The sequence below is a fragment of the Convolutriloba macropyga genome, chromosome 5, assembly GCF_964194025.1.
Source record: "Convolutriloba macropyga chromosome 5, txConMacr16.3, whole genome shotgun sequence".
Classification (NCBI taxonomy): Eukaryota; Metazoa; Xenacoelomorpha; order Acoela; family Convolutidae; genus Convolutriloba; species Convolutriloba macropyga.
Genome location: NC_134472.1, coordinates 38375892 through 38403617, shown reverse-complemented (window position 1 = coordinate 38403617; position 27726 = coordinate 38375892).

The window sequence follows — 27726 nt, the reverse complement described above, 5'->3', positions numbered from 1 at the left end:
TGCTACAAGAAAACTTTTTCTTGACAACTAGAGACGGCGCATGTACAGAAGCAATGTTTTCTGCAATTTATCTTTGTCAGGAAATGACTGGGTGCAATGTGAGCAAACTTTTGCGTGAAGCTTCTGATGCCTGCTCATATTAGATCTCAATATAAGTTTATTGCATGAAGAACACTGTTCCGTTGGATTAGAAGTTCTTGGCATTTTATCTGAAAAGTAGATTAATGGAAAACTAATATAAGAAGTGAGATGGAAACAGAGTAAAACAGAATGTAGAAATAAAATTTGTGACGGAATAAATCGGATTGTTAGAAATTGTGAGGAATTTTTTTATTCAACTGCACTGAACTTTTAAAATCAAACAAATGAAAATTGAATAAAAATGATTAAGAACTTCGTAATCGGATTTGACGTAATTATGACGATATTATGACGTAATAATGACGACACTATAATGTACTTATGACGACATCATGACGTAAATATAACGACACTATGACGTAATTGTGACGATATTGATGTAATTGAGATGTTGTTATGAGTAATTGTGACAATAATATAACGTAATTTTGACTTTACTATGACGTATTTTTGTCAATTCAGTGACTAACTGTCTAATCACGTGAGAATTTTATGATTATTTATAGATGACACAGTAGATTTGTTATTGGGTATTCACAAATCAGTGGTCATTTACCTCCAGACAAAATTAATGCGATCACGTGAGAGGTTTCGTTATTACAATAAAGATTTTGAAACTTGTAAGGTTCTAAAATTACGAAATTGGGAATAATGGGAAGAAATTCGAACAATTTAGAAAAAATTAGAGTAAATTTATTTGAATTTTGGGTAATTTTTCGAAATATGATGATAACACTGGGTATTTTGAGCTCAATCTGGTTAATTTTTGGCCACGAATTGGGTATTTTTTGCCAAGAATTGGGTATTTTTTGGCCAGAATTGGGTATTTTTTGGGAAGAATTGGGTATTTTTACCAAGAATTGGGTATTTTTTTGGGAAAATGGGTATTTTTTGGCCAGAATTGTGTATTTTTTGGGAAGAATTGGGTATTTTTGGGAAGAATTGGGTATTTTTGCCAAAAATTGGGTATTTTTTGGAAGAATTGGGTATTTTTGGTCAGAATTGGGTATTCTTTGGGAAAATTGGGTACTTTTGGCCAGAATTGGGTATTTTTTGGGAAGAATTGGGTATTTTTTGGGAAGAATTGGGTATTTTTTGGGAAGAATTGGGTATTTTTTGACAATAATTGGGTAATTTTTGGCCAGAATTTGGTATCTTTTGGGAAGAATTGGGTATTTTTTGGCCAGAATTGGTATTTTTTGGGAAGAATTGTGTATTTTTGCCAAGAATGGGGTATTTTTGGCAAAAAATGATAAAATTGTCAAAATTTACGTATATCAGAACAAAATCGTGTAAATTCTAGTGAATTACAATTGAAAATGATAAAGTAGTATTCTCCTTATGTAAATGAATGAACGATAGTTATAGTTCTGATAGCTATGCGCGAATGAATAAAATGTAAAAATGATTAAAAGTAAAAGTTCTGCAGATATAATTTATTTAGTAGATAAGATTAGCTGAAGTGCATTAGAGCGGATGCATTTCCCTGGGGCAATTAAGATAATTATCCCTGGGTAATTACGATAAGGTGACAGGTCTATTGTTCTCACTCTCTTTTTAGGTACATCTTTGGAAATTGGACCAAAATAGGCTATACCTAATGTTAATACATAGGTACATCCTTTTATCCTTTTACCCCCCCCCCCCACTCTTGCTCCGATATAACTACTATCGATGTTAGCTCGTTTTGTCACGATATGTTTGTGCTACAATGTTGTAAGAGAATCTTAGAAAACACATCGAAGACGTCTACCACTACTGAACGCATGACTAAATTTAGAACTTTTCAAGGAATGCCGACTTCCACTTTTATGAATTTGGTTGCATGTGTCGAAGAACTGGGTTTACTGAATTGCGGTTACCCTATATCAAAACCAATGATTGTGTTTTCCGTTTTTCATTGAAATAGTTGAAACAACTTTCAGCCATTTTCTATCGTTGAAAAAAATTGGAACAATTTAACAGTTAATAGAGTTCAGATACAAATTACACTGATTGTGTAATAAGAAGAGCTTAAAGGGGTGGAATCATTAAAACTCAGCGCGCATCACTTTCCTAATACAACCCAGGACGAGGTATTCGTTTGTCCTCGTTTATGATGCAGACCATTTTTGAACGCACACAAGGGGTACGGTGCATTCAAAAAATACACAGTCGAGGATTCTTGTTTAACGAGCAGCATAAACGAGCACATACTCTAGGTCGAGCACCATTAACGCACCAGGTACTTACGGTTGAGCCAAAGTCAGCACCATAGACGCACCAATTCTGGAACATAGACGAGCCAAATTCTGCCACATACACGAGCCACCTTCAGCCCCACAAACGAGCTAGAAACTTTATCATAGGCGAGCTAAAGTCTGCACCATTTTAAACATCTTTTTATCGCAGAAGTACTGTCGGAAAATTGTCTCAAGTTGATTGAAGAAACCAACTTTTGAGATTTTCCAGTATGTTCTGGGTGTTTTTCCCTCCTCCTTTCTCATCCGGGCTGGGGACCGGCTACGGCGTAGTCACAAACAAACAACTATAGGAGTATTGTCTGTATTTCTTAGATCGAGTCTTTTCATAAATTGAACGAGCCAAAGTCTGGATGTTAAACTTTTTCCGTCTTTCTGAGTCTTTTCAGAAATCGAACGAGCCGAAGTTAGTATCATAGGGCATTTCGGTCTGTACGTGTCTTTTCATAAGCGTTTTTGAACGAGCACATGAACGCACCGAAATTTTGAACGAGGCAAAGTCTGGATCATAGGCATTTTTTGTCTGCTAAGAAAAATTCTTAAAGTATGAAAGCATTCAAACATATGAACTCATCATTTTTCAAACATCGACTTCATATTTAGATGTAGTCTTATAAGTACGGCAAGTTGACAGTAAAAGAATCCATTGTTCTTTAAAACGAATAAGTTCCTGAAACCTTCTCACTGCAAAAAAAATATTTTGTTTATTTTTTTGACTCTTTAATAAGGAAATTTATATTATTTCAGGTAGAACTTCGAACTGCAGTAAGCTTTATTTTTTTTACAATTTGCGTGAATTAGTTTTGTTACCAGTCATGGTTTCAAAAACTGTAACTAGTTTCAATAGTTGATTGCAGCAAAATACAAAAAAGTTTTCATTCTTAGTGTCTAAGTTTTAGATATCTAAAGGCTTTTTTGGGTTTTCAGTTTTTACGTTTTGAGTTGTCTGAGTTTTCCTGCAGTTAATTTAATTGCATATAATCACTTCCAATAATTTCCAATCAATTGCTTAAAACTTTGCAAAATATAATAAAAAGGTTATTCGATTATGATTTTCATATTTTTTTCTTATGTATTTGCTATTTCGATGACAAATACGATTTTAAAAATATTCCATGACACAGAATACATTGATAAAAAAATTGATCTAAAGGAGGTTACACTTTGTTATTAGATTTCGTGGGCTCATTTTTCTAGGTTCAAAGCAAATCTTGCTAATTAAATTAAAAAAAATTGAGCAGTTTTAATTCTTAATGCTCATGAGAGTTTAATTTTAACTACTCACACTTTAGCAATTGCATGAATGAAATCTGCCTTAAGCGAGCACGCAAAATGCTCTTATACTGCCTGTTTCTCGCTTAAAACAAACAGATTGCTCCACAAACGAATTGCTCCTTTGTTATTTATTGAACGCGTCCTTACAAAATATAAATATTGTCTACTTTATTCGCTTAAGTTCACTTTATTCGCAACTTTTTTTCGAATAAAGTTGTTTCTATATTCTAGAATTCCTTCATATAGGCTTTCAGTGGCTAACTACAGCTTTAAATTGCTAATTTTGACATAATTTGGATAACCATTTTGCTAATAATGAAAATTTATAAATTAATTTATATATAAGTAACTGACTGACCTTAATTAAACTTCCGGTCAATTGATTTTTTTTCTGAAGCGGTACCTTCCGAGCAAAAAAATGCAGTCAGTCGAGATTTAAAAACAATAATTCGAACATAGTTTATAGCGATGAGGGTGTTGCAAGACAAGTTTTTATATCACGAAAGCAAACATGTTTTTGGCTCGGACCGTTCAAGCTTCATATTGTAGAACCTAATAACCTTTAATGCGACATATTTCGGCTTACAGTCTTTTAGGGGGCAGTAATGGGAAGGGCCCGAAGACTAATCAACAGCTTTCAAGTAAGAAAAAAAAACGACAAGTGTTTGTGTGTCTTTAGGTTTGTGTGTGTGGTGTGCGTGTTGTATGTATGGTGTTGTGCGTGTCGTGTAAGTGGTTTGTGTACGTGCTCGTGTGTATGTGTGTGTTGTGTGCGTGCGTGTGCGTGTTTGTCAGTTTGTGTATGTGTATGATCGTGTGTGTGTGTGTGTGTGTGTGTGTGTGTGTGTGTGTGTGGGTGTTAATGTGTGGTGTGTGTGATATGCGTGTCTTGTGCGTGTGCATATGGCAAATATTTGTGTGTAATTTTCAATATTCAACAAAATTGATTGAGAATTGTTCGTTGAAAAGATAGTTCAAAGTTTAATAAAAAATAAAGTTTTTCAATTAAAAAATGTCTCGTTCCAGATTAAAAATAAAAAATACTTTAGAAAAATTGTTTTACCGCACTGAATAAAAAGTCATAATCGCAAATAAATAATTTACAGGTTTAAAAAAATCTAATTTCTCACGCTTTGAAATGTAAATACTTCTAATATTAAAATTAGCAGTGATGATTTTTTAAAGTACTGAGCTAAAGAACACTATAAGTTTTTTCGTCAGAGGTTTCTTTCTCATTTTTTTTCGTTTATCTTCTAGAAATAGACAATTTCTCGAAAAAATTTTTTAATCTAATTCAATGTCAGAGATGCTTCATCAAATTGAAAACAGGAACAGTTATGTTCTTTTTCTTTAATAATTTTTCCAGAGTTTTAAACATATATTAGCCCTTATATCAATTCTTATTTGCTTGCATTTTTGTCTTTAGATAGCTTATTTTGGTTCGGATTTCTATGATTGACGTTTGACGTGCTTTAAAGAGAAGTGCCCAAGGTTGGATGAGATGTAAACTGAAACTTTCGGAGAACTCAAAAATTTATAATAGTCTTTCAATTGCTTATAATCTTATAATTAAATAACTAATGCTCAATAACTAGTTTTTGTCAAATCAGAACGTGCATTTTAGTAATTACAGCAATTTGCTGTAAAGGCCTGTCATAAGTTGATCAATATAATGCATTTTAATAGATCTAAAGCAATTTAAATATATGTTTTGCACCCTATATAATCAATTTAAATGTATTTTTATAGGTAAAAATGGTCTAAACTGACTGCCTTAAATGGCTTTTCTTTTTAACTTTTTTCTCGACAAAAATCCATTTCAGTGCATTTTTTGCCTATATATAAGAAGAGTGCTAGATAGTACTAGCATATGGTTGCTAAGTTTGCGATCAAAATGAAACTGAGTTGAAATTAATTGAGCAATTGCAACAGACCACGACTAAAAGGATTCAGCCTTAGAACTATTACATTACAGGTCACGTTTGATAAATATGGACATGCTCGCTTTTTCACTATAGCTTGCACTGCATTCGTAGTTACATACCTGTAAGGGAGCTCAAATGATTTTATTACTCCCAAAACTATACTGCGGAAAGCAGTTATAAATTTTTTTGTTTTCGATTTGGCCGTTTATGTAATATCCTCAACAAATCGGTCGATCTTCACTGTGTCACGGGCCTCAAGCAACAGGTCAGAGCTTAATTCAAAGAAATTTTCTGAGCAAATTTAGACAAGAACGATAAACGCAGCTGACGAAGAAAATGCATTTGTTAAAACTGCAACACCATAAACAATCTCATTATTTGTTGCTAAATTAAGGGTGCAGCCCGCGTGGAGCTGCAAATCCCAAAAAGCTACTTACACTATACTGCTACTAGTACTATTAGATCGTGCATCTACATTCGAAATAGTTAACTTCAGTACTTTTGCTTTTAATAGCCGAAATTTGTTTGCGCTCCAAGAAATCACTGTTCCGGCTGCAAATTTGTTCACTAATGAGCCCATGTATTTTGCACATTTGAATAATTGATTTTGTGCCTTTATGATGAATATATGCTTTTACGCTTATAAAATTCGCTAATATCATTCTTCGATTAAAACTAAGAAACAATGGCCCCAATCATCTATTGCTTCGGGATGAATTAAGGAAGAGTGCTTCCCGCCATCATTTTTCTCAATTATGCTATTGTAAAGTCAATAATATTTTAAGGATAAATTAGTGTTAAATGCTCTTTTATATAACGGTAATAGCTGCCTTTTTAGGTTTCTTAGAATAACACCTATGTCCAGCTATGAATGATTTTGTTCCGATTCATAGGAAATCAAGCAGTAGTGATTGAAATATTACAAAATTGTAGGGATTCTGATTTGTTTTTTTTTGCTTGGAAAATGGAGGAGAATATAGTTTGTTTCAAGATAAAATTCTGGACTAGAAAGCTTAGTTAACTCTGGAAAATTTGAGAGGATTTAATAAGTGGCAGAAAGTTGGTGACACTCGCTGTAAAGTAACGTTTTTACGTGTTTTTTTTCCTAGAAATTTTTGAATCACTCTCTAAGGTAATCACATTTAAACTATTTCATTAGATTCAATTTGAAATAATAGACACTGCATATTTTGTTGAGGTAATTTTATGCGAGCAGTATTTTCATATATTATGAGGACTTTTTTCGAGCTTTTTTTGAAACAAGATTATCCATCGAAGTCAAATTTTCCTTCTGAATTGTAAAATCACTCCAGCCTTTAGCTTGGCTTCATTCAGCTTCGTTTTGGATTCTCTGGTTGAATTTTGTCTGCTTGAACAAAATTTGCCTCAAAAATTTCAGCGAACGTTGATGGTACTCTCCGTACAATTGTTGGGAGCGCTTCATGATGTATCAAGGATATACTTGTTGTCTCGAGCACTTGTCTCAATTTTCAACAAGCATCTGTCAACATCCATCCACATTCCCACATCAAGTCAAACTCGAATAAAACGATGCTTATTAAAAATCCACAAAGTATCAACCCATCAAATATTTATCTGTGGATTTGATATCCTCAATTGTAGCAAATTCTCTGTATTTCTAAGTAATGGGAAGACAATTTTTGTGTCTTTTGTTGGCTTTCTTCGTTGGAAGAATACAGCGCACCTCTACATTCCCCTTGGCAATCAGGTAGATGTTGAATTAACGGTTCTAATTGTTTTCACCCGATTAATTTGAACCCGCAAATCTGAACCCCATATCATTTCAGCCGCAAACTAGCAGCCAACGTTACAAGCATGTTGATGTCTCATAATTAAGCGGATAATTTAATCACATGTTCGGATGTGATAGTTTCATATCAAGTCCCAAGGGCAGCTGAGGCATGACCAAATGATTACTTTACTATTAATGGTACCAACCTAGTCGATTCAGGGTTGGTTAATCTTGCAGTTAATCTTGCAAGATCTGGCAAAATTTTCCTGCAAGATCTTCTATGATTAACAAAATTTTGCGAGATTTTCTTGCAAGATTAACATTCTCTTGCAAGATCTTGCAAGATTAACAACAAATTTTGCAGATTTTTGTTTTGTTTTTGCCTTTTAACCGATCCTAAACAAAAAAAGCTCCTAAAAAGCCGCAGATTGCTATTTCATTTTTATAAAAAAAACACAGTTCCTATTCTAGTCCTAAGTCTTAGGAGAAGAAAATCAGGAAAGCAGATAAAAAATAAAATTTAAAAGAACCAACACAATATAAAATTAATGAAAACTTCACATCGGAAAACCAATATATCACCAGATAATAACAGGAAACAGACAACTCCCTTCGCTGATCTTCTTTTGCAAGTTTCTTTGACTGTGTGATAAAAACTTTATCACCGGTAATTTACAAATGAAATTTTCTACTACTATTACTTCAGCTACACTCCTGAATTTCTGATAGGAGATAGGGTAAGAAATGTTTGAGAGTGGCTGTTTTAAGACCAACCCGCATTGAGACAATTGAATTAAAAATCGATTTTATAGCATTAATAAAATGTTATCAACAAAATCCTTTCTACGGTATCAATCTGGGACCACATCAACCATTTAAATCCTCTTAAATCTATTTAATTATGTTGAAAAAAATAGATTATAGTCGTTTAAAAAACCAAAAAAAAAAAATGAAACGGATTTAATTGAGCTCCCCTAAATAGATTATTATCTATTTTTACTATTGTTTATTCGCTCAGTGAAAAATGTTATTAGTTTTAAGTTTAAAATAACATTTCATGTATTTTGAAAATTTTAATTTAACATTTCAAGTCCATCAGTTTCAGTTCATCCAATCCCTGCAGTACCTTCTCAACAGCAGTTCTATCGGCTCAACAGGTGCCCAAATGAAGAAAACGAAGATCTGCATCTAAAATAGAGAAAATGCTGAAAAACCTTGAAAATGCTGAAAAACCTTGAAAAATTTCAAATAGTGTAAAATTTGCAAAATTTTTGAATAAAATAATGGATTACACCTACATAGAGGATTTCAAAGGTAGTTTGAAGTTGCTCATTCTTTGAAATTGAGTTTTGACTCTAAACAAGGTTTCATATTAAAATTTGGCCAAACCAAAAAAAATGAATTGAACTGAACATGGACTCACCGAACTATATAAACTCGAAAGCTCAGATTAAATGAAGTGTCATATAAGATCTTCTGACTTAAATCAAGGACAACTGAATTGGTTGAGTTGAAACTTAAAAAATCCAAATTGAACTAACCGATTTTTTTGGGCTGCAATTGGTCTTGATTTGGACTGCGATTTGATGTTGGTTACATCAATTTGAATCTGGAAAAAAAAAGTTGTGAACAAGGTTCAGCTAATTTTTGCTCAGTTCTGATTGGATAAAAATCGATCGCGAGAAAACAAGACAACTCTTTAATAGATTTGTTTTCTATTAAATCGATATAAATCTGTTTAATAATTTGCCTGCTATTGTAGCTGTAAGTTTCTTTAAATATGCCCCTTATAATGTCAAAGAGTAGTCTTAGCCTAAGAAAACGTCAATCAAATCGATTCCTTGCTTAAGTTTTCCGGCGCGGTAAGTATTGAGTCAATGAGGCAGGTTCTTCGATGCTAATCTTGCAAAATCTTGCGTGAGGATTTTAATCTTGAAATAATGGTGCAAGATACTGCAAGATTAACAGTGTTTTACAGAAATCTTTTGAGATCTTGCTTTTTAACATACTGTATCGTATAGGGCAGTTATATAAAGGTTTAAAATTGGGGCGAAGTGATAGAGGGGTGAAATTATCGGGAGGAAATGATAGAAAAAAGGAGTTTATCTAGAAATTTGAATCCTCATCCAACCTAACTTACGCAACAGCGCCCCTAACAAATTGATTGCAGTTATTATTGTGTTAATTTGTGATTTTTTTTAAAACAAAAGCATTGCATAGTACAATGGCAATAATTATGTTTTATTAAACATTTAACTTCTAAAATTGTTCAAAGTGCGAATTAATATAATCGTTCTTTTTTCTGCATATCCTACACTGTATGGTCGTTTTTACATGCATTCCGATACGATCGGTGCAATTAAAGAGCTAAAGTGGACCATATGGTCCGCTCATCTTATTAAGGATGCTGGCTCGTAAAGTAAAAGGAGATAAAAACTGAGCCGGTCTATCTGGACATATATAATGTCAACTTATATTGTTTTTTATGATCAGAATGCCTTCGAGTCGAGAGAAATTTACCGTTTACCTTTTTTAAAAATGAATAAAAAACTGAGTCAGTCTCTATCTGAACATATATAATTTCAACTAAATTTCTTTTTTATGACGAGAAAGCCTTCAATTCGAGAAAAAGATACCGTTTACATTTTTTAAAAATGAACAAAAAACTGAGTCAGTCTGTATCTGAACATATATAATTTCATTTAAAATTCTTTTTTATGATCAGAATGCCTTCGAGTTGAGAAAAATTTACAGTTTACCTTTTTTAAAAATGAATAAAAAACTGAGTCAGTCTATATCTGAACGTATATAATTTCAACTAAAATTCGTTTTTATGATCAGAAAGCCTTCAAGTCGAGAAAAAAATTCCGTTTATATTTAAAAAAATTTTTTTGCCATATTTTTTCTATTCTAAAAGCAAAGAGATGGTAAACAAGTCAGAAAAGGCTTGAGTTTACTGAAAAGCTGTATCAAATTATTGATTTATATTTTTCTCTTTGAGTGAGTCACAATACTATCCATATCAGTTGACACAACTATGGTAAAAAATTTTAAACTGATAGGTCATTTTAATATAATTATTTCAACAAAAGTTTAACGATGCAATTTTTGCGCCAAATAAAATAATTATTCTTTTCAAAAAGTACGTCCATGCGATGGATATCGAAAACGTCAAGCAGTTATCCGCATTGATTGCATGAGAGCTGAGAACTGCGTAAGGGAATTTGTATATGTACTCGAAGTTGGAATCTGACGTAAAACGAAAAGGCAACTATTACGTTATTCTTCATTTTCAGGAGACAGCGAAAAGTTCGAGTAAAAAATCAATTAGTTCTAGTAGAAAAAATTTTCTACTGTGTCCTGATGCCAATCAACTCGACAACAGTCTAGCAATTCTAACGAAATTTTTTCATAGTTCAAGAATAATGTTAACAGAGCTGTTCACATATATACACTATAAAAACCAACAATTGTCCTTTACATATGATCACATCTCCGTATTGACACTATTCTCAGCTTTAAACGGCTTTGTAGTACAGTTCAAAAAGTTTTGGTCAACAACAACGAGTTGGATGTGATAGAATATACCAACGTGTCGCTCAAGGAACAGTTCAAAGTGCCGCTCTTTTCCTCCCCATATAACTTAAGTCCAATTATTAAATCTCGCTTCATGTGAGCATTCAAAAAATTGGAGGAAAGTTCAACAAATTTTCTTTTTATAGTGTCGTTTAAAACCTAAGCCCATCAATTTTTGGTCACGGGGTTTTCAATGAAAGTGTCAAGTATTCATTTTTTGTAATAAACAACTTCTTTAGTCATTATCGGTTTCCTGCTGATTGGTGAGTAAAAATATTGTAACTGGTGTAGAAATGATTAGAGACAAGATTATCACCGACCAACAATCAAAATTAGTTTGTATTGATCAGAGAAGGTTTAGTATTGACCTTCAAACTCAATTCAACAGAATTTTGTCTGATTTGCACAAACATAGTTTTGACTTTTGCAGCTACTGCTGAACAGCAGCAAAAGCCAGCAGATAGCAAGAAAAAAAATTAAATTTTACAATCTGTCAAAACCCAAAAGTCATTTAAACAGGAAAAAATACAAATTGGGACTGAAAATCTGTACAAACCCATTTTGGGCATTTTGGGAACGGAAACCCTGCACCACAACGACCAAAGGCACACGGTTATAGTATTCTCTGAGCTATACATGGACTGAACGAACCGAGTTGCATCAAACTCACAAGTGTGGCTATTAGCACTTATAAGGTGCAAGAGTGGATTTTTTTCATATTCTTTGTGTTTTTTATCAATTTTCATATTGTGTTAGTTTAATCTCGTAGATGTTTATGAATAGTCAAAGGCAACACATACGAGTAACCAAACGTCTCGCATGTACTTTTCAGGCATGAGGTTTTCTAAGTGCTTCGCGCAGTTGAGTGACCTTAATCACGTAAATGTTAGTTTTGATCAACCATTAAGCGATACGAAAACATTCCACTGAGATAAAATTTTGTATTTCTTTTACTTTAAACAAATTTTTTGAAAAGTGTACAAAAATTGTTTTGTTTTAGAACCATTAGAAGCCGTTACATCGAACAGTTGGCTCTCAGTTTGTCTAAAAATTGATACTTAATTGAATCGGCAGCACTTTTAAGTTACTTGCCTTTTCCCACAAGAAACCAGCAACAGAACCATCATTTACTGAAGTCCGATAAAATTCAGTACGAGATTGAACGTAGTTTTTCACTCTGGATTTTTTAAACTTCAATCAAAAGTAGAGTCACAGTCCTTTAATATGTCCGAGCGACAAATTGCCTGAAGAGATTAATAAACAGTTGGATTTATCGAAAAAACAGGCAGCCGAGAAGCCGGAGGACCAGGCTGTGAAGAATAACTTACGCTCAGATTCTTGAAGAGCCACAATATTTGGTCCACTGACCCAGACAGCAACACGGAAAGCAACGAGACTTCAATGTTGTCCTGGAACAGAAGGAAACTTTACGATGGCTACAACAGGCAATGAAAAATGGTAATGGTTAAAATTGTGCAAAGCAATCACTGGAAATTTTGACGATCTAGAAGGCCATCTGGCTCAGAGCAAAACAGTGTCAGCAGAAACAGCATATCAACGTTTTTTGAGGCGTACGATAATCTAGGTGGCAACAGACAGCAAGAAACAAAGGCAACTCTTGAGACCAAAGTTTTTGCAACCTTTCGATGACCGCAACAGAGTATTTTTGGGCGGAAGTTGCAAAGTTTTGGACTGGTTATTAGAAAAAGTACCAAAACATGGAAAAATTGAACATTATCGCAGCGAATTTGTCAGACACTGGAAAATAAATAACAACTTTACTAGTTAATTCAAGGTTGCCAGCTAGTTGATACTGAATTTTCAGTAGTTGGAAAAGAAGAGAAAGCAGAAAAAGTATGGGATTCGTAAAGTTGTGTAACAACTAGGATTAGCCCATAAAAAATAGACGCAAAACCTCCAGAAGTTATTCAGTTTTTGAAAACAGATAGTTGGGCTGAAAGTTTATGATCTTCTCTGAAAAAAGGAGCAGCTATTGGAAAATGATTAGTCAGTATCAGATATGGTTAGTGTTATCCCCATCGTCAGTTGATATTGACCCAAACAAGAAAGTAGTTGGGAGAGCAAATAAAGCATTTAAAGAGAGCAAATAAAGAAAAACCCAAAGATAACCCTTTAGATCTTTTACAGGTATAGTTCTACCCATCGAAATATCCAAAACCCATCGTCCCAATTCCCGTTTCCCGTCAACTCCAATTTGTCACGCAAGCATTTTCAAAAAATTTAAATCAACTAAAATGATTGAAGCGCAAACGCAGTGCCAAGACAACGATCCCGTAGCGAGAAGAATCATCAACTTACCAGAACATCTGACAGAACATCAGCTTTGGAACGGTTTGAGTGGCCCGGACTTTTGCCGTCATTTTGCATCAAATGCAACTAAGTGACACTGAAAAAAGCTGAAGATCAGCCTCTCTGGTCTTGCCTCTCAGGTCTTAAGGTCCAGCTAAAGTCTTTTCATAGCTCAAATGAGTCTAGTATGGTCTTTTCACAGTACATTTTGGTCGTGCATTGTCTTCGTTTTTTCATAAATCGGCACATAGGCTTGAAGTGAGATGTATTTAGAGCCATGATCATGAGGAACTACAATTTAAGTTTCGCAAAAAAGGAAATTATCAATTAGGTGGCTTTAGATCTGCAGACCAAGAAATATCTTACCCTGATCGAGAGAAGAATACTGTTCAATCAATTTAAACGGAACCTGTTTTGCAGATGAGGAGAATGAAATTAACCAGGTCTGTGAAATTTTAAAAAAAATTAAAATTGGCCAATCTGGCGAAAAATACCATCAACATTTTTTTTGCCAGAATAAAGACCATCGAATAAGACCGTCAAAAATTGTTTAATTAATACCGAAGAACCCAATATATATGACATTTCAGGCTTCTTGCATTCGAAGAGGCTAACTTCTACACACAAATCACAAACGTTGCGGTAATTGAGGAGCTACAAGTGAATTCCCGCCTGGAGTGCATTCAAAGATGTGTTAATACCAATCAGTGCAAATCTGTCAACATTTGCTTCAGGAGAATCTGCCGACTGAATGTTGATGATAAGTTCTCAAAAGGAATAGAAATGCAACAAAATTTGAGTTGCATTCACGTTAGCATGAAACAGATGTTTGTACCCCAATGCGTTGAAAAGGGAAACGAAAAACTAATAGAAGAAAGGAATCCAGGAATACTAGACGTTTTCTTCCTAAAATTTAAATAGAATTTTTTTCATTCCTCATGGCAGTTTTTACACTTACTATTGATTGCACTCAATTTTGCTGACCTATTTGGATTCCACCCACAGATAATGTAAGGAGGGGAGGGGGCTTTATGCGAGCCAGGCTTTTACGAGTTCTCAGTAGCAATTGCTGTGTTTTGAGAAAACGAGGGGATAAGCCTTGCGGTTGAAATCATAGACCATGGATTGTGTGGTCCATCAAACAGTGGATTTTCCAGATCATACCAGTCACAAATGGTATTTTTGAGAAGATAAACGAAGAATTCATGTGACCGGATTTTTGTTAGATTATTTTTCTGGACTGCGTGCTATTTTGAACTGCCAAGTGGGGAGTTTATTTCGGCCTGGACATAGGGGCTTGCAGTCCCGGCGTTGGTAGGGTAGGTCTAAATTTAAACACCATCTCCGTTTCTTATTTTTTTAATTCTTCAATTATTAACTTCCTCGGAAAATTTTGGATTAAGATGAAAAACTGAGAGCTAATAAAAGATACTTCTGGTAAGAAAAGTAGTTTGACGTTTTTGAATAATCTGATGCCCGTTGCAAAGGATGCGAGATTATAGACACATATGAAACGGGAGGAGATCTTTGAATCCTTATTGCAGAAGTTAAGAGGCGAGTCGGCCTTGAACAGTGTGTCATCCATGAGCGGGGACAATCTATAGTGATAAGTTTTTGACTCACCCAATGATTGGGGAGCCCAAATTTAATGAATTATCATACTGGTTGTATCTTAGTGGCGGGTGAAATGTGATTGCCCAGAACAGGAAGTTTTACCACAAACAGTTTTTCCAAAAAGGAAACTATTTTGATTGCATGGGTGATTGCATGGGTTGAACTGATAACAATGATCGTTGATCGTTTATGAACCAAGATTTTCTAATTGTAAATTTCATTAATAAAAAATATCTGATAACAATTTTGTCTACCTCAGATGCCTCAAACTTCTTGAACTAATATGTGGTCTGGGTGTCACCTCCCATTTCAAAACATATAAAGATTTGTCAATTATAATCTATTGTAGAAGCTCCCGAGTGTAGCTTTTAATACCAGGGTTCAAAATCATAAAAAATTTGTCTTAATCGTACAAGCCCTTTCATGATTTCTAACAATCATACATAGTCATAAATGAGTTTACTGGCTACCGGGATCAAATTTTTAAAAAACAAATAAAAATTACAGTTTTCAATCCCAGAAGAAGTTGTAAGAGTTTCCTATTGATCGTTCAGGGTCGTATATGAACTGCGTACCCGGATTTGAGTATCAGAGCATTTCATCGCTGAACCAGCACATCTTTTTACGTAAGCTATTTTGTAGGCAATTACCAAAAAGCCCATTCAGCCTAGTGGTTACGACTTGCTACGCAAATTAAATGTTACAAGTGCCTCTGCAGAAGTTCGAATCGCATATAACGCAAATCTTGTTGGCGGAAGTTAAGCTGAACATATTTTTTTCATGCAGTAATTTTTTATCACAAATAAAGACCTTCAATTGTTAATTGGGACAGTAATAGAGTACTGGCCGACCAAGAAATACCGAATGTCTCTAGACTGATTAAGTGCTGATTTGCTTTGCCACTAACCTCCGCTCCGGGTATTACATTGACTGATGTCTCAGAAAACTACAAAAAAAGTTAGTGGTAGGCGGAGCAAATGACTGCTGAATCAGTCTAAAGACATTATTTTTTTCTTGGATGGCCGGAGTACTTTGTTCATGTCAAAATTTACAATGGCTAGTCCTAATTATTCAGTAAATTTTAATGCATGAAAAATAACATGTTCGGCTTAACTCCCGAAAACAAGAACTGCTTTATATTCTTGTGAACCGCGGGGGTACTTGTAACAATAAACTTACATAGGAAGTCGTAAAAACTGAGCTATATGGATTTGTGGGTGATGCTTACAAGCTAGCTTAAGTGAAAAAGATTTGTACACTACTGTAATAATTCCCAGTTATAAGCTACAAAATGACTTCGCAGGACAAATTTAGCCGAGGCAAACTCAATTACCTCAATATTATCATAATTAAGATACATAAACGATTATAAAATTTGCTTGATATGCAATGCTTTTGAACTGAATTCCGTTTTCTATTGAGATGCACTGGTTCAGCTCTGAAATGCTCTTAGAATGAAATCCGAGCGGTGTGATGTTGTATGAAAGCACTAAAAATAGTATTTTGCAAATTTTTTCTTTTTCTGGATATGGTTAATTACAAAAGTTTTTATTTTTCGATTGCATACTTTACTAAAAATTGTGTTGAGGTCAATACGAAAAACTGTTTTTAACCGATTCAACATAAAGGCGTTATGTGTTTATCATGCATAAGTTGGTATTTCTGCATCTAGACTAAACCTTTCAATGTTGTGTCTCCTGCCACAAATGTTGTTACGGAAGCATTTTACTGATTAGATTTTAAAAAAGAAACTGCAACAAATTACAGGGATTATAAAGGTTTACCCACTCTTGTTTACCAAACTACGATGAGGTATGATTACTTTTCAGTGATTTCCTGCTCACTATAAATGTTTATTTTAAGAAAATACGCTATGATTTGTATCATACCACTTAAGAGCAATTAATAGGTTGTAAAGGCATAAAATTGGTAAAGGCATAAAGGTTGTAAAGGCAATGAATTTCAACACTGTCGTGAGCAAAGTTCTGATGACAGTTTTTGAATTGAGTTGTATTTTGATGGTTTATTGTAGTTAACGAAAACTGTTGCAAGACATACATTATATATCACTTACAATTACGCCATCACGGAATCACAACGAGCTCAGTTACTGCAAGCCCTTAAGACAGTTTTAGGGCATTTGGGAAAAATTTGGTCTGAAAAAAATTTGATCTGAAAAAACCATAAAAAAATTGTTCCGGCTTATGCAATACCATATTCAGTTTTATAACTTTTTTCACAGCCGTTTTTATCTTATCCATTGATAAAAGGCGGGGAAAATGTTATGTTAAATGAGGCAAGTGTTTTATCTACGATGATTTTTAGTGGGTAGAATAAAGACATCAATACAACTAGAGCCTTTATAAAACACAAAAAAAACAATATTGCATTAGTACCCTGCTCACATGAATTGGAAGCGTTTTGAGATTTTACCCAAATAGTTGTCCAATTTCTGAGTAATCTTTAAGAAGAAAATTTCATCGTCTTTGAAATTTAGCAGAAGAAAACGTCTTTCAGGAGTTTGCAACATCTTTGAAAAAAGTGAAAGCGCCGAATGGGGTGATTGGAGTTCAATCACAGAAATGGTCAATTCGTCACTCGTGAGGTTGATACTATATAATCATTTGATATGATGCGTTTTCTTGTTAGAGTTAAAAGTGCCAGCTTTCGTATAATTGTCTTAAATTGACAAATTTCTTGGAATTGGAACCAAACCTTCATTTTGGGTTGAAAGGTGATTGCACACACCTGATGTGGGCAATTACTGGGTCTGTTTTGGAATGAGTAAGTAATGTCACCATTAAGGAGGTCTGGTCAAGTTGTTTAATTTTCTCGGAGAAAAATGGAAAAAGTGACTTTTCCGAATTTTATCTGTGTTCAAATTTTTCTGTCAACAAAATCTGATATTTAGACCTGCAAATCATTTTGGATTGAGTACTGATATTAATCCAAGACACAACCTGAATTGAGGTCCGGGAAAAATTCAAATCTGATTTGTTGACCATAATTTAATTTCTTTTGAGATTTTCTCTGGAGAATTTGCATCAAACATGGAATGAAACGAATAATTTTGTAATGATTTTTTAACGATTAGGCAATAATCAAAGTTTTTTTTTCTATTTAATGCTAAAAATATTTTATTTACATTTGTAATCAGTGATGAGTAAATCCATGAGAGGTGACAATCAATAGCGATGAGTTTTTTAATCCCTCAACCGTTGAATGGGGGATCAAACTTTTTTGTCTAATTGTATGGCCCATAAATGCCTGACGAGATAAATTTTTGAGCAAGAACAGTAGAAACACCTCAAAATCATAATATTAATCATCTGTTGTGAACTAAGATTTCATTCGTTTATTTCTTCCATTCATGTCCAGAACAATTCAGTAATGTTCAAAATATTTAAGCATTAAAAAAGCTGTGACAAATATACATCTTAACTGATGAAAAATTGGATTTAATTTTTTATCCTAAGTTAAATTTGTCCTAAGGTAAGTTGTTTAATTTTCTCGGAGAAAAATGGAAAAAGTGACCTTTTCCGAATTTTATCTGTGTTCAAATTTTTCTGTCAACAAAATCTGATATTTAGACCTGCAAATCATTTTGGATTGAGTACTGATATTAATCCAAGACACAACCTGATTTGAGGTCCGGAAAAAATTCAAATCTGATTTGTTGACCATAATTTAATTTCTTTTGAGATCTTCTCTGGAGAATTTGCATCAAACATGGAATGAAACGAATAATTTTGTAATGAGTTTTTAACGATTAGGCAATAACCAAAGTTTTTTTTTCTATTTAATGCTAAAACTAATTTATTTACATTTGTAATCAGTGATGAGTAAATCCATGAGAGATGACAATCAATAGCGATAAGTTTTTTAATCCCTCAACCGTTGAGTGGGGAGATCGAACTTTTTTGTCTAATTGTATGGCCCATAAATGCCTGACGGGATAAATTTTTGAGCAAGAACAGTAGAAACACCTCAAAATCATAATATTAATCATCTGTTGTAAACTAAGATTTCATTCGTTTATTTCTTTCATTCATGTTCAGAACAATTCAGTAATGTTCAAAATATTTAAGCACTAAAAAATCTGTGACAAATATACATCTTGACTGATGAAAATTAGATTTAATTTTTTGTCCTAAGGTAATTTTTTTTTCAAATATTAATTGCTAAATTATAATTAGCGGCGGGCAATACTTGCACAAGTTTCAGTTTAAAGTGCTGAACATGAGATCTGGTTTTAGCTATAATTTTATCAGTCTTCACCTTCAACATATTAACAGAATTTTATTTTTTTTCATCGGCTCTTAGCGTAATTTTTACATCTTTTTTAGCACATTTCATAACTTTTCGAAAATTATAGAGAATTTTCACATTCACAATCAGCCTCCAGATATGTGGTAGCCACTACCTGTTAACTGGTGCCCAATTCTGAACTTGCCCACTATTTTGATACCACTTTAATTGTTCTTTTGAGAAAAAGCTGGAATGAAAATTCGTAAAAATTTTACTTTAGACTAAATAAAGTTAAGGTAATTTTTACCTTAGATAACATCCTAACTCACCTTAATTGTTAGCGTAGTTTCGCCATTAACAGAGATTTTTAAAGAGCTTTTGAGTTTTCAGTTGACTTATGTAATCTCACTTTATCTAACACTTTTCCCTAAATAAACTCAATACTGCCGGCGCATTGCTTAAAATTTTTCCTGACACTCTTAATAAAATGTCAATTCCTTCAACTTTTCTATGTTTTACTCTCTGTTATCAAATTTTCACATATTTTTGAAAACGTTCAGGATCTTCTTCACAACTTACTCGCGTACTTTCCACCACCTTTTAACACATATTTTATTTGTGCTACTTGTTGCGACCTTTTGGCACAATTAAAAATCTAATTTTTACAAAAGAAATTTATTTTTATTTTTGCAATCAAGCTAATATGTTTTTCCGAAACTGTTCCTTAATTACTATCGACATTTTTCCTACACATTTTCCTACATTTTCTCTTATAAAATTTGTTCAACCTCTTACAAAATTTCTTCAAGCAAGAAATGGACACAAGTTGCTGATATTCTTTTTTGTGTTCACAATTAACTGCGCTCCGGTTGTGTTGCCATTTTTAAAGACATTTTTAGAGTTTACTAAGAGTAGAACTTCAACTATATGTATAGGCACTACGTGTAGTTTTAACGAAGCATTGGCTTTATTTTAGAAGCCTGCTGACTAAAGAACTGAATTTGTTTTGAAATGCGCAGAATAATGCCGACAATAATCTATAGGAAAACTCGTTTAACATCTTTAATTGAGTTTTTCAACACTTCTGCTGATTCCATACAAAAATGTGTGTCTTGGAAGGAAGAACTAAAATGGAGTGATGGTGAAGGTCAAGCTCAGTTTAATTGTGACAAGAATAGAAATTGATGGGTTGAAAAACTCAATTAAAAATGCTGAATGAGTTTTCATATAGAATTATTGTCAGCATTATTCTGCGCATTTCAAAAAAATTCAACACTTTAGTCAACAATCTTCTAAAATAAAGTCAACGCTTCACTAAAAACTTACACATAGTGCCTATACATATAGTTGAAGTTCTAATCTTAGTAAACTCTAAAAATGTCTTTAAAAAGGCAACACACCCTGAGCGCAGTTAATTGTGAACACAAAGAAGAAAAGAATATCAGCGTCTTGTGTTCACTTCTTGCTTGAAGAAGTTCTGTAAGAAAGTTACTAAAAGATTGAACAAAATTTGTGAGAAAAATATGTAGGAAAAATGTTGAAAGAAACCTGTTCAGAAAAATATAATATTAGCTTGATTGCGAAAATTAAAAGTAGATTTGAACAGTGTAGTATGTAGTGAATGGTACACTTTTGCAGTCCACCCAACGGAATCTTATTTTGAGGTGGTAGTTAATGATCAGACTCATTAAGAAAAAGTCAGCTATTATCAGAATTTATCGCGTTTTATTATACTACACCATGTTTGCTCCATACCATATAATATTGTTATTTCATTTTCACTAAATACAGCAAAGTAAGGTGAGCTAGATTCTTTTTTAAGCAAAGATATATGTTCTCATCGGAATTAAAGCTCAATTTTGGGAACCGACCGGCTAGAATTTATCGATATCCTAAAATGTCCAGACCTGATCCTAAAATGTCCAAACCTGATCCTAAAATGCCCAGACCTGATCCTAAAATGTCCAGACCTGATCCTAAAATGTCCAGACCTGATATCTTAAAATGTCCAGACCTGATCCTACAATGTCCAGACCTGATCCTAAAATGTTCAGACCTGATATCTTAAAATGTCCAGACCTGATCCTACAATGTCAAGACCTGATCCTACAATGTCCAGACCTGATATCTTAAAATGTCCAGATCTGATCCTAAAATTTCGAGACCTGATCCTAAAATGTTCAGACCTGATCGGGACTCAAAACGTAAATATAATTTGAAGGTTTTTTGAGCATCGGTTTTCATATTTTAGACACAAGGTGCGCAGTTGTCACGGTGGCCATCTCCCGATACTAAACTGTACATCTGATGAATGGATTTTGGTTGATAAGATAGTTCTGGTAAAGCACGCGTTGAGTTACCACCTAGCCGTCAAATACTGTGAGGAGGAGCTCAATGGGCAACTTTGGGGAGACATCGATCTACCTCTAGAGATATTAATGGTAATGAAAAATAATTGAATCATGTTAATAAATCTGATTTATTTCCTTGGGTAATTCTGAAAGGGTTAGTTTTACATCAGGGGCCAGATCCAAGTCCACAACCTCTCATTATGGGTACAAACAGATTGGCTAAGGCTGGGGGGGGGGGTAGTTATAACATAAAAGAGCCTATGTTCTACCGAGGGCCATTTAATAGACACACGAATGACGAATGCAAAATTCAGCTTTATATTTTTAGTAATAAACTGGCATAAAAATTTCGGCAATAAACTAATAAAAATAATAATAACGATAATTTGTTTCTGCATTAGGCTTTTTAGTCTGTAGTGCATTAACAGTAGCCTATTTCTATTATTGTCCTTCTTCTATTATTTCCCACATAAACTGGCAAAAATGTCGATTCCCAGGATCAAATAGTTGACCCAAAACAGGTATGGAGCAGAGGGACTTAATAGGTTGAAGACAGGGGCCCAGACCGGACAGGCCAATAATCAGATAATGGTAACCCTGTGTCGGACTGAACAGATCCAACGCCCGACTGTGGGCAAAATCACAAAGACCCAAGGCACGCTGGGTGGGACCAACTTAAATATATAAACTTAAATTGTTTACCGGAAGGCCAGTTTTAGGTATTTTTAGTAGAATTTTTGTAGAACAATATCAATTCGAAGAACATTACAAATCAAATTGGCTTCTTGGAAATCAGATTGGTGTACTTATTTAACTCTTTGGATTGTATTGCTATTTTCTCAACATGAATACTCACTACAAAACTGCTCAATTTACCACCCAGTTTACTGTTTTACAAAAACTATTGTGTTCAGCTGGGCTTCCCGGGTTTGATCAATCCGTATAACTCGTTTTAACTCCAGTTAGAGCTAACTTTCTTGGCATTACGTCTCCGAGTTTGAAAAGTGCCAAAAATGTATGGGACAGATCGAACTCAAGCTTGTACCACACGATACAGCGCGTCGAAGACTATAAGCGTACCAAATACCCCCTCTATCAAGAGTATATGTAGATTATATATATCAAGTACCCAACTGCGTCTGGCGCATATCTCGGGACTCATCCTGGCTTCTAGAGACGCAAGCTCGCGTTTTCGTTTTTCTTAAAAAATTGATAACTATAGTTTAAATACGTCTAGAATCAGCCGATAATTTATTGAAAATTGTGACTCACAGAAATTTTGATCACGAGTGAAAACAGATTCACGCAAAGAAAAGAACGGTGAACGGTGAGGTGCATTCGTACACTGTTTTTGAGCCTTCTAAGTGCCAAACACCCGCAATATATTGGGAACTGTACAGACCTAAACAGGACACAAAACTACACAGACGTAACTGACAAAACCTCGCACTCTCTTCAAAAACATGTTGAACACTAACTGAAAGAAAAACTTAACTAATGACTGTTTTACTGCACAGATTGTTTACGATGTTTAACTATTTCCGGTTTCTTTTTTGCGCATATTCGAAGGTCATTCAACTATTTTCGGTAGCAAAAAAATAGAAAAAGCTCCATTTGCTCGTATAAATGAGTTGGTGCTGTCTGCAACACTTGTAGTTGATTAATCGGACCCCAGTAACAATCCAAACGAAAACCATATCTACAAACAATTTGCCTTAAAAGGATTCTAAACTTGTGATACGTTCCTATAAAATAGCGTTTGCGAGGGTCCGAAATTATTACGTTAATCATAGAAGACTGAGTCTTAAATCCTGACTGTGTTCATAAATGGAAAAAAAATTCGCAATTAGTAAAGGTCCTGTTGCGTGCTTCCAACGGAGGTGGAAAAACTTGAGCAGCAAATCCAAATTTAATAAAGAACAGATTTGAGCGATGGAATATGTTGCTCATTGGTACGACGCGGCTTCGATGAAGCAAACAAAACATGGAAGCAAGACACAATGGAGGCCCTTGCTTCCCGAACCAAGACACTTTCTCTTCAAGGATATTTCGGCCCTGTGGCAAAAATTCTGACATCGGAGGGAATTGCACCCAATAAATGAAAACATCTTATTAAATTGAAAAATTTGCACCCAGATGAATAAGAAATCCTTGATCCGATGGAAGACTATAGTCGCGAAGTTCATCAGTTTGATGAGCAAAAGTGTTTACAAATTAAGTCCTTGCACTTTTATAGTCACTGGGCCGTCAAAAAAGCAACCAGAGCATCTGCTTTATGCAATCAATTGTTCAGTTTGCAAGGAATCGAAGTGGGCAATAACACCCCTAACCCGTGAACATCGATAGCAGAGGCCAGCTACTAATTTTTGGTGCAGTATTTTTTTGCTTCATTAACAGCCTTGGGTAAAAAAAATTGGCGATATAGCTACTGTTGTGTGTGATATTTTCGTCGTCACAAGGGGAGGTGTGGTAGGTTTTTTCCAAGGGAGGAACATAGAGCATGGTGCCACAAAATAACTTTTGAGAAAATGAAAAAAAGAAAATTGGCGCGTACTCGAACTTAATTTCAGAAACTCCTTTTATACAGTCACGATCAGAAATAATCTTAGCTCAACAAAATTTCTGCTGTCTAGTATAAGAGGCAGTAATAAGAGGCCAGAAGGCCAGGGAAAACAATAGCGGACCCCAGGGTTCTAACTTTTGCACTGCAATCTGACCGCCAACCGTTGAGCTATGAAAACAATTTGCTATACTAAGAGTAAAAAAATTTTATTACTCTTAGCTAAGAGTATTAGAATGTTATTACTCTTTTGCCTCATTTTATTACTCTTAGCATAGCAAATTGTTTTCATAGCTGAACGGTTGGCGGTCAGATGGAAGTGCAAAAAGGAGATCCCTAGGGTCCGCTGTTTTTTTCTCTGGCCTTCTGGCCTCTTATTACTGCCTCTTATTACTTATCATTCCATCAAAGTGACATCCATCAGACAAAATGACAAACAAAATCCTTCAGAAAAACTGACCTGCCTCAGCGCGTAACGTTTCCGGGCAATTCAGGTGATTTTGTGTCAGGTGCTTCATGATACTAGGCATGATTTCCCGTTAGAAAAAACGGGCGTTTGAGAGAGATGATTAGTTGATCATTTTAAAGCTGCATTTGCTGGTTCTATTTTCCAATTTTCCTATCTGGTAGAAACAATAACAGGCTACAATGCAACTAAAGACATCTCATTTGTAAACGCAATTGAAAAATTATTTGAAACGTTTGCTGGTCTGCCTGCAATCATGCTGATTGCACGAAATGCAAGGTTATAGGCAGACGTAGGCACCTGAGCAAAACTTTGAGTCTTTTCTTGCCCGTTGAGAATGGTGTCTTCTTTGAAAAACGTGTTAGCCAATGAGCGGGGACAATCAATATTAGCTTTTTGATGTACCACACCATCAGCCGGGAGCGCAAAATTTTCTGTCTGGACACCTGGTTGGTAAAACAGTGGGGCTAATATTTGGGTCTTAGAAGAGGTAAAACAATTTTAATGTCTTTTTAGGAAGGTAGACATAGTTATTCCAGCTGATTCGAACTGAGCCGGTAATAACGCCCATGTTCAGTCTTGGACCAAGATTACAATAATTTGGGTCCTTTCAATTAGAAAAATCGCCCATCCGCGAACTTCAAGGCAACGTTACCAAAAAGTGTCAGCAGCTCAGAGCAAAATTTTGTTGGATTTTGCAGTAGTCCAAACAAAGAAAAAAACAAAACAAAGAAAATGTTTTACTAAATTTGACATAAAAAACTAAAAGTTGATTAAAATGCGCCAAACATATAGCAGGTTGTTCATCTACATTTGACATACCACGTGCACGTTAAGCAGTTGTCCTAAAGAGATCAAAATACGCCATCAGCAAGTAATGAGATCCATAGAATTGCTTGAGGCAGGTTTCCAAATTGAAGCAATATAGAAGATTGACTCCGTCGTCCAGTCTAAACCTTTTCTTCTCATTCAAAACTTCGAAAAAAGCTCAAGAAGCTGATAATAAATCAGTTACATGAACCAAGCCGCAATTAAGCTAATGCTTATTTTGTTTCTCGATTTTTTGAAGTTGGCCGATATCATGGTAACTTTTAGTGAAGTTGTGAAAAGCGTGCTTCATACATATCGAACTTAAGATAAAATTGAATGTTTGATGGAGCTCTATGCTTCGAATGGTTGAGATCTAAACAAGCTTTGACAATTTTGACGGCTAGATGATAACTAGGTTTTCTGATGAATTGAACCGGAGGTTTGGACATCTAGGTCACCGATCTGTCAGAGAGAATATAGTTTGTTGCTTCCAAGACATTGATCAACGGTAGTTGCCCTGTTAAAGTAAAGGAAACGCACTCAACCAAGCAAAGATAAAGCGAATTACATTAGGATCGTAACTCAGAAAGTCATAGAACTTTATATGAACAATTTTCATGTAAGAATTTTTCATGACACACAATCCTAGTATTGTCAGCAAATTGGAATAATTTTGAAACTTGAAGAGCTTCAAGCGTGTCATCAATGCATGTCAAAAAATCTGTCGCTAAAATCATTTTTGTGACACAACAAATACTCATAGTCCCGATCACCATCGTATATCTTTTTCAAGATACTTGCAGTTGCCAAAAACTTTACAAGAGTAGATTCAAATTGCTTTCTACGTATTTTAGAGTAGTGTATTTTCAAGGGCAGTACATCGCAACTTGTTGCGAAACGAAATAGCATTTGGACGTGAACTGTGACAATCTTTAGCATACCTACTCAAAATTATCACTGTTTTCCGCGACACGTGCAAACTAAATGATATCTAAATATTAACCGGGGTTTATATAGGTCAGTGCTGAGTAGTATGTACTAATGTCTTGGCTTGTAAGAAAAATGTCGTCACAATGACGAGAATTTAACTAAATAGTTTTGCCCAGGTTTCGGCTACGAAAAATTGCAACACGTTTAGCAACAAAATATCGATAGCCAGTTTGATCCAAAATCCTAGTCGAAAATGGATCTAGATTTTGCAGGAATCTGGCAGATTTTGACAGTTTCTTACACGACGAAGCATCTTCCAGAAATATCTGGCAGATTCCTGCAAGATACCCCTTTTTCTGCCAGATTCCTACAAGATACTCATTTTTCTGTCAGATTCCTACAAGATAACCATTTATCTACCAGATTACTTCAATATAAGCATTTTTGTGACTGTGTCATTTTACAAGATAACTATTTTGTCAGATTATTAGAAAATAACCATTTTGAAAAAAAGCTTTCCCCGGGAACACCTTCGAAATTGATTCTTCTCTGGGATTTTTCTGGGAAAATTGATTTGTTGCAATTGTATTCCATCGAGGCATAAAAAGAATGCCATGAACTCTCAGTGAAATATAAACAAATTGAAGTTTTGGAAAGGTAACTCAGTAAACCATCATATCAAGCAACTTCTTATCAAGCACTGTTTTATATTTTTTCAAACTTTTTTGTTCTATTTTATCAGATCGACAAGACAACTGCACTGGAAACAACTTTCTGTGAAAATAGTTTGAGCAGATTAGATAATGGGAACCAGTTTAAATGCAGCTCAACCAGAACGAACTCTTTCCCTTTTATTAGAAATTTGCAAGATAAACCATTTTTCTGCCAGAATTTTGCAATATAGCCATTCTTCTGGCAGATTCTGCCAAATAATCATTTTTCTGATAAACTGTTTTCTGGCAGAATCTTGCAAAATTATTATTTTTTGAATGAATTTTGGAAGATAATCATCCATTTGTCCTGCAATAAAATCATCCGGTCTAGAATAGGGAACTGTCATTTTTTTGTGATAATTATGATAATTGGTTTATTCTTGCATTTTATAACTTAAGGTGGTTCCGTGGATATGCGTACTATTATGCAGTAACGGCTTGTTATTAAGCAACTCTCTGCTTTGTGTTTTTGGCTGATAAATTTTTTCTCTAAAAATATAAACATTAAAGCTTCAAGTATTGTTTGCGGCGGAATATTTTTCACAACGGGATATTTTTACTGTGTTTTTATTCTAAAGACGGAAAGCTAATTCTTCATATTATAAATTTTTCAAATAAACTTAACTTTTGCGATATATATTTTCCTGTTATCTCTATAGTCTATAGTTGATAGTTTACAAGCGAAAAAAACAGATATATTAGAATATTTTTCTTTTTTTAATGAAGCTGTTTGCACTATCTTTTAGTAACAAAATAATATAATTAGCTAAAAAGTGATGCGAAACTTGATATTAAACACACTAAAATGTGATTA